Here is an 8703-nt window from a genome sequence, read left to right on the forward strand (position 1 = left end):
AAAAGAGTCAAGTTCACTTGGTCGGTCATTCCTCTAACCTTTAGTAATGGCAACAATTAAGATTACCCCATTATTAGTAATGGAATACGATATTCGTCTGCTAAACAACGTCCCAATAGGTCCCTTAACTGTGGTTCGAATACAAGCAGTCAACCGGTCAGTCTATTCTACTTGTATATATGATAACTTATATTCTTCGGATATTGGTTAACCCCAATTAGGTATAAGTGGATTACGTACTCTACCATACGAAGTCACTTTAAGCACACAATAAACAAGAACATAAGGCATAAAATCTCAGTAAGAGTTTAGATTATAGTGCAAAAATAATATAAATGAACAATTAGATTAAACTTATAAGAATTCAAGATTACATGTCTTCACCCTAGAATAGGGTTGCTTAGCCGCTCATGGCGGGTTCAACAACAAAAGGAACAAAATACATAAAGAGAGAGAGAGCAATAGAGAGAGATGGAGGGAGAACTCCTATGCTGTCCCTTATCTCATGCACGCCGTCTTTACGCCTTGTTCCTTCCTCCTCTTCTAGTAGAGACCTTGTTATTCCTTATTGATTTCTCCTTTGCATAGCCTCCACTAGAGTGAAACCTTAGTTCTAAGTGCTCTCAGATATGTATATGCTTCTGTGGTTCCAGAGATTCGAGAGTCCGAGAGAGAGAGAGAGAGATCTTTCCTAGGCATCTATTTGCTTAAATAGGCCTTGGTTGGGAAGTTAGATTTGTAACTGTTGTTCTGGCAGTTTTCGTGTGCGGATACTGGAATAGCATGCGGTTTGGCTGAGATCCGCATGGGCGGTTATAACCTCCTGCGATAGCTCTTCCGAGTAGCATACGAATGAAGGCATTCGTGCGCCTGAAGCTGAGATGTCAGAATTGCGTGTTTTATGCCTGTTTTTGCTCCAATATCATTGAAAATATGCAATTCTCTAAAATTAAGTGAAATAACAAAAATAAATCTGATTCTCTATAAAATAAGCAATTGTAACTCGATATATGGCAATAATGTAGGCTAAGTGATAGGAAAAAATAATGACTTATTTGACCTCTGTCACACCCTCAAGCTTAAACCTTCGTTCGTCCTGAACAAACAATCTAAGGATTTTGTTTGTCTCCAAATAAAATACGAAGATTACAAATGTGAAAGATTTGATTGTCCCCAAGCAAATCTAAATAATTCGTTCCCGGGTCATATTACCTTGGTTCGAACCTTTAACCATTGCTTCTAAATCGAATTACAAGACTTGTCAAATTATTTCAGATATGGATTTGCCATGAAATTTCTTATTTAAACTCTAGTTTTGTACTTGAATGAAGATCTTTTATAAATAGAAACCTTTGCATTCACAACACCATTTTTTTACTTTAATCGGAATCTTTCAAAAACAAAAATTTAAAACTACTACCATGAGAATACCTATAAAGAAGATAGACATTCATTTCACAATTTCTTTTTATGATTTGATCCCTTATTCGACCATATTCTTGGATTTGGGATAAAGCTAAGTGACAAAGTGTGTTAGTAAAACATGACCTATGCAAATGCAAAAATTCTAAAAATTTAAAAGAGGGGTAAAAATTAAAATGTAGAAATTATAAGTAAAAGTAAGTAAAATCCACCTTCTCACTCGATACGGTTCCACCCTTCTAACACATAGATACAAACGAGAGGTTATGCGTTCCGAATACACCTAAGGATTTCATCGGGCCCTAAATCAAGCCGAGTGGATGGAAGATCTTTCGAGCCTATTGACAACCATTCTTGCGTAGGTGTCCGTACTCATTTTTCTATCTCCACCCTTTATTCATATTTTTGTTTTTTTTTTCTATTTTCTGAATTTTTTTGTGTTTTTTTATTTTTCTGATTTTTTTTTGTATTTTTCTTGCATTTTTGGAAAAGTAAATAAATATATACAAATGCAAAGTATGGGTCATGTTTACTATGAATACACACAATTTCTAAATACGCATATCTAGAAATTATCCTTAGACTTCATCAAATTATCGGGGTCAAAACTTAAAAAGAATGTGATTTGAATATTTTCAAATTTATAAAAATTCTCACATGTAAAAAATTCTAATAAATCTATTTCTGAAATTTTCTGAAATTTTCAAATTGATATGAATTTTGGTATTCTCTCAATTGCATGCGGTTCAATGTTGAAACGCACAAACGGGCGAAAAGTTCCATACTGATGTATTTGCTCAGATTTTTAACAGAAGTGTTCAGGCTAAGTACTTATTGTGCCCATTAGTTGTAACTCTCTATGTAGGCTTAAAGTGTTAAGTTATCCCTCTTAAGTGTGCAAGTCCTAGCCATGACCTAACTATAGTTATGCTAAGAAAAGAGAATGCAAAAAGTAAAAACAAATGTAAAGGAAGTTCTTGGGTTGCCTCCCAAGCAGCGCTTGTTTATGGTCTAAAGCTCGACCATGCTGCACCTAGTTTTAGTGGTTGGGTGGTGGCAAGAAGGATCCTCCCTCGCTAGATGAAGGTCCTTCATATTCGCATTCTTTTCGGTGGTTGATGCACTTGCAACTCTCCTTAGGATTCACCTCAGACTAACCCGGTACGTTGGATCTTCCTCTTGAGAAGTTGGCGAAATCATTTGCTAGATGAGCAACCTGATTTTTGACATTCTTCGTTATGTCAGTTAGTGCAGCCATGTCATCGCTTGCCTTCTTTTGAAATCTAACGAATTCATCCATCCTCCACTCCAAATAAGGCTTGCGAGGCGGTTGAGCATCGAATTGTCGCTGCGGATATGGTTGTTGTTGTGCAGGTCGATTTTGATAGTTCGATTGGCGCATGCCTCCTTGGTTGTTGTAGGTAAGGTTTTGATTATTCCTCATTCCTGCATTATAATAGTTAGAATTGTAGTTGTTAGATTGAGGATTCCCTACCATGGCAATTTGCTCGGCTTCGGCCTTGGCCATGAGAGGACAAGGGTCCTTAGGATTGTGAGGCTCTCCACAATCACCGCATGTTACAATGTTTGCCACTGTTTCCTTTTCGGTTGTCAACTTGGATATAACATTAGTTAATGCGTCCACTTTGGAGAACGCATGTTACATTGTACTCCACAATCACCGCATGTTACATTAGTTAATGTGTCCCCACCAATGTTCTCCACAGTCACCGCATGTTACATTGTGCTTGCCCGGAGTGGCGGCCCTGTTTGGAGAACGGACCGAGGTTGAGTAATTTTGGCTTTGGCACAAGTCATTTATGATTCGGTTAGCATCCTTGACATTTTGACTAATGAATGCTCCTCCAGCGGATGAGTCTAGTAACTGCTTCAGATGAGGGAAGAGACCATCATAGAAAGATTGTAGAACTAGCCATTTGCCAAGTCCATGGTGGGGACACTCTCGTAAGAGGTCCTTGTGGCGCTCCCATGCATCATTCAGAGATTCTCCATTTTGTTGTTGAAAACTAGTGATTCTCGATCGATAGTCAGCGGTCATCTTCGGTGAAACGTACTTGGCAAGGAAGGCGGTGGCGAGCTCATCCCAGGTTGTGATTGACTCAGGATTTAGAGAGTCTAGCCATACTTTTAGCCTTGGTCCAAGTGAGAAAGGGAATAGGCGGAGACGTATGTGGTCTTGCTCTACTCCTTCTTGTTGAATGGAATCACTGATAGTGAGGAAGTCAGAGATGTGGATATGGGGGTTATCTCCCGGCCGGCCTTCAAATCTATTTCTTTGTACTTTATGAATGTATGAAGTCTTGAGTTTGGTTTGAGTATTGGCGGCAGGTATATGAATGGTACTTCGGTTGTGCTCCCCAGTTGGCATGGAATAGTCCTTGATAGGTCTAGTCTCTTCTTCATTGGCTTCCACTCGGTTGGGTGGAGCTTGGTGGTTGCGTTGTAGTGTCGGGTCCGGTAGAACTCCATCATTGGAAGACATCTCGGAAGGTTTAGGCAGAATTCCCTTGGAGGGGTCTTGCTTCCTTACGTACTTCCTCTTGACTGAAGTTGAGAGAGGAGGGGTTAACTTCTTGTTTGAGTTGAGAGCTAGACTGGATCTCGTGTATTCAACCAGTGTATACACCTACAAGAAGAAAATACGAGATTAAGAAAGATTGAGAAAAGAGATTAAGAAAAAGAAACTAAAAGAACTAGATTCAGTTTAGTAACTTAGACACCTTAATGACAATGTAAAAATTCATGAGAATTTTTACACCATCCCCGGCAACGGCGCCAAAAAGCTTGATAGAATGGAAATCAATGCTAATAATATTTATAACCCTAATGTTTACTCTACTGTCGATTCACAAGCGTACGAATCTATCGTGTAGTATAGATTAGGGTGTCGACCAGCAAGGATGATGTATTAAGAGATCTAAGATGTAAACTAAGATCTAGGTTATCGGTTCTTTTAGATGAGTTGAGTGTGTTTGGTTGATTGGTTATTGGTTCCTCGGTTGTAATTATTCAATTACAACAGAGTAGTAGTAGTAGTAGATTTAGTGTAACTTGATAAATGACAATAATATAGACTAAGTGATAAGGAAAATAGTGACTTATTTGACTCATATCATACAACAAGGAAGCAACAAAAAAAAAACCAAAAAAACTCCAAAAACAAAATAAAAAAAATAATATACGATATTTATTAATATTATGCCACTATATAATGTATCACTGTATACAAACACCACAATAATATGCGAACCACATTGTACCATCACCGTCTCACAGACAAAGAGGCAAATTCTTTCTAGACTTCATTTTTTAATATCATTGTGTTCTAAATTATTTGAGTGGTCATTTGGAATGACATGAGTCCACATTTATTATTTATGTACAACTGCTTTGATGTAACCCTTCAATTTTCTAAGCATTGCTTTTGGCTCACATAGTACGTATCAGCATAGTGACAAACAAATAGTTCTGGTTCGGTTCGACGAAGTTAAAAATTCGTGATTCGAGTATAATTTGGGAATGATTCGGTACAACAAGTAACAAAAAAACTCCAAAAAATTTTTTTTTTTTTTTTCATTTTTCTCGCGAATAATTCGTGATTCACATTTTATTCGCGAATAAAACGTATTATATATTTTTTTACGTTTTATTCGAAATTCAGTTTGAAAACATAAAAAACAAATAAGACACAAATTATTCGCGAATTTATCGCGTATATTTTTCCTATGCGCATCAGCAGATAGCCAAACATATGGTTATGTATCTTTTCTTGGCAACTTGTACCCAATCCCATTATCCTTTTTTAATTCATCTCCTGTATATTGATATGTTTCCCTGGAAAATTTTACATTTTGCATTTCATTTAAAATTTTATAAAAATGTTCCTGTATGCCTCTGTATATATTTCCCTTCCTTTTCCTCATATTGTCTTAATTTTTTTTCTCCTTATATGGATCAGAAAAGAAAGAAAAAAAATCAAAATATAATAAGTATAAGAAATTTAGAACACAAATTTGTGATGACCTGTTTTTATTTTAAGTTAATTAATGTTTAAAAAATGAAGACATAATAGAAATACAAAAATTAAAAATAATTGTACTCTCTTCTCTATAAAATAGATTGATTTTTGCATGCATAATCAGAAAAAAAATTTGAAAATTTAAAGCAAATAGTATATGGTGTTTATTTATATTACGCCACTATATACTGTATTACTGTACACAAATACCACAATAATATGCAAATCACATTGCCCCATCACCGTCCCACAAACAGAGGCAAACTCTTTTTGGACTTCATTTTTTTATATCATTGAGGGTGTTCGGCAGCCCTCTTTAAGAGGATGGAGATTAAGAATTTAATCCTTGCTAAGGAGTACTTGTTCGTTTGATAGCAAGATTAAGAATATGGACTTAGAATGAAAAAAATATATATTATAGTTATAAAGACTGAAATACCCTTATATTATATATTTCTTCTCTAATTATGAGCATTTTAGAGAACCAAGCAGCTTTCAGTGTAAGAACCAAAATCAATCCAACCAGATTTTGCGTTGGTATTTTGATATTTTGATACACAATGTCAAAGTTAATATAAAAGAAAACTTTAGTGGAGTACAACGAACTCATTGTGAGGCTTTTAAAAGTAGGATGACAAAAAAAAAAAAAAAAAAACAGTAACACTTTCAGAGAAGAACTGAATCTGTGGCAAAATTAAATTGACAATGAACCCAAACATGAAAATTTTACAGATTAACTCCTCCTTTCTTTCTATTCTCACAAATTGGTCCCTATAACCAAAAACAGTGGTAAAGTCTGCTGGTACCGATCAGTATTGGTGTCAGTACCAAGCACAACCATCGTTTTCATTTTTTCCAGAGAATTATTCACTCTCCTGCTACGAAAATGAATTGTGCTTAAATAATAATAAAACCGAGCATGTTACCTCTTGAAAGATACAATTTAAATAAAAAGAAAATAGAAGGCCGTTCCTTCCACGTGTTCTCAACGAACAAATTCTGAAGCAAATGTTTGTCGTTCAAATCCGGCAATGATTGCCCATCCATCTTCCGCATGCTGAACACGTTTCTTCCACTAATTACTATTCTATTTCTGTTTGAGAATTTGCTTATCGAAAGAAATTGACATGACATGCGCCTTATCTGTCGTGAGTGAGCTATTCTTCTATCTTTGACAAGGAAAAGAGAGAAACACCCATCCAAAGGGATCTCATTGAATAGAGAAACTTGATGCAAATCTTGTTGTAGAATCACATTATTGAAGATTTTAATTCGTAAATTGTTAATTTAGGTCGGATAGGAAGAGGAAGTTTCTTTCCCAAACTTGGAGAAATGTGCAGCAGGAGAGAGAAAAAAATATAAAAAATAAAAAGGAGGCTTAACTGCTTAAGGAGCAGTAAATTGGAAGGTAAATTATGTCCGAAAAAATATCACTTTTGCTCTTCAGGAGGCAACAACGCTAAGGGAGGGGGAGGTAGGATTAACAATTTGGTCTAAGTAGGGAACTTAATCTTGTCTAAGGAGATGGTGTTCGGCTGGCTTAAGCTGTTAAGGAGACTTAAGGAAGCTAAAGTAAGGCTGCCGAGCAGCACCAATTGTGTTCTAAATTATTTAAGTGGTCATTTAGAATGACATGAGTCTACATTTATGATTTATGATTTATGTTATTATGTACAACCGCTTTGATGTAACCCTTCAATTTCCTAAACATTAATTTTGGCTCACATGGACCATGGTACATAATTACATATCACTATATCAGCAGATAGACAAACATATGGTTATATATCTTTTCTTGGCAACTTGTACGGTTGTACCCAATCCCACTATCCTTTTTAATTCATCTCCTGTATATTAATATCTTTCCCCGGAAAATTTTACATTTTGCATTTCAATTAAAATTTAAAAAAGAGAGTTCCTGTATGGCTCTGTTTACCTTTCCCTTCCTTTTCCTCATATGAATTCCAGCCTTTCTAAACGCCGAATATAGTTTAATATTTTTCTAGAGGTTTAATTTAGAATTCTGCATTTCATAAAAAAAAATATTCAATTATTTTTAATATGTATAAAGTTTTGTATTAAAATGTACAAAAATAAATACTATATTAATTTAAACCGAATCAATAACAACAAGGAAGGAGAGTACATTATAAATTTAAGGTTCATTATGTAAAATGGCAAACCCAAAAAGAATAAAACAGATAAATGGCTGACGTGTCATTGGGGCCGCGTGGCTCCCATGCATAGACCACCCCCGCCCCACCATCCTTTGATCTCATAAATTACTTCATAATGGGTTCTCTCTGTTACCTATCGATTCATAGAACAAGATGAAAATAGAAAATACACCGAATATAAAGAGAAGAGGAGAATAACAAAAATGAAAAAGTGAGAAGATGAAGAGAAATATTTTGATGAAAAATTTGATATATTGATTAATATTGGATTTTATGTTCGATTGAAATTCTGACTACGTCGCATTGATTTTGAACAAGTGTTGTATCTCGAATTGGATTTCTGAATCGATCGCTATCAGTTAACCGAACTTCTCTATAATTCATGTTTTCATTTTGTGTGGTTGAATTCAATGTTGAATTAGATATTAGATTATGAGGGCATATTTGACGGGACAACGTTTTTGAGGTTGAAATTTGCATTGTAAAATGATATAATTGTGTGTTCTGAGAATCTGGAAATTTTTTTAAATAAAGTTTGGAGGTAAAACCACTAACTATTTAATACCCTTGTTATTACAACAAATGATTTCTCCTATTCGGATTTCGAAATATGAAATTTTTTTGTGGCTGACATTCCAAATGTGTGAATACTGTGTGACTTGTTTTACTTATAATCTAGACTCAGGTGCTATCACCGTTAAATATGCAGGCATAATTTGATTTGAATTTGTGTGAATTAATCAAGTTTGTTTTAAAGGTCATTTAGTTAAGTCAATTATATAGAAGTGTGTCGTTAAATAACCAGTTCCTGAGCTTTAAAGCTGATTCTGTATTGTTTTTATTCATTATCTTTATTGCAACGTAAGTTGACGAGATGATAGATGGATGTGAGGGTATCTCTCTTGTCACAAAAGAAAAAACAAAACGCAAAATCTTTTTTTAATTTTTTTTTTATATATATGCAATATGAAAAATTGCCAAAATCTTGCCACTAACAAAATTCTGAAAAACTAATAGATCTCATTTTTAAGTAGTTTGAACTTTGAAATATCTCGAACACGACAA

The 8703-nt window shown here is 34.9% G+C and overlaps 1 non-coding gene across 1 annotated transcript; it reads left to right on the forward strand.

Annotated features, from left to right (window-relative positions):
• Positions 1–3365: 3365 nt before the first annotated feature.
• LOC144550711 (small nucleolar RNA R71) lies at positions 3366–3471 on the forward strand. Its single transcript, XR_013510554.1, has one exon. It is a non-coding gene; the product is annotated as a small nucleolar RNA R71 (small nucleolar RNA).
• The last annotated feature ends 5232 nt before the right edge of the window (positions 3472–8703 follow it).

Source organism: Carex rostrata, chromosome 2, assembly GCF_964058835.1.
Source record: "Carex rostrata chromosome 2, lpCarRost1.2, whole genome shotgun sequence".
NCBI classification, from domain to species: domain Eukaryota; kingdom Viridiplantae; phylum Streptophyta; class Magnoliopsida; order Poales; family Cyperaceae; genus Carex; species Carex rostrata.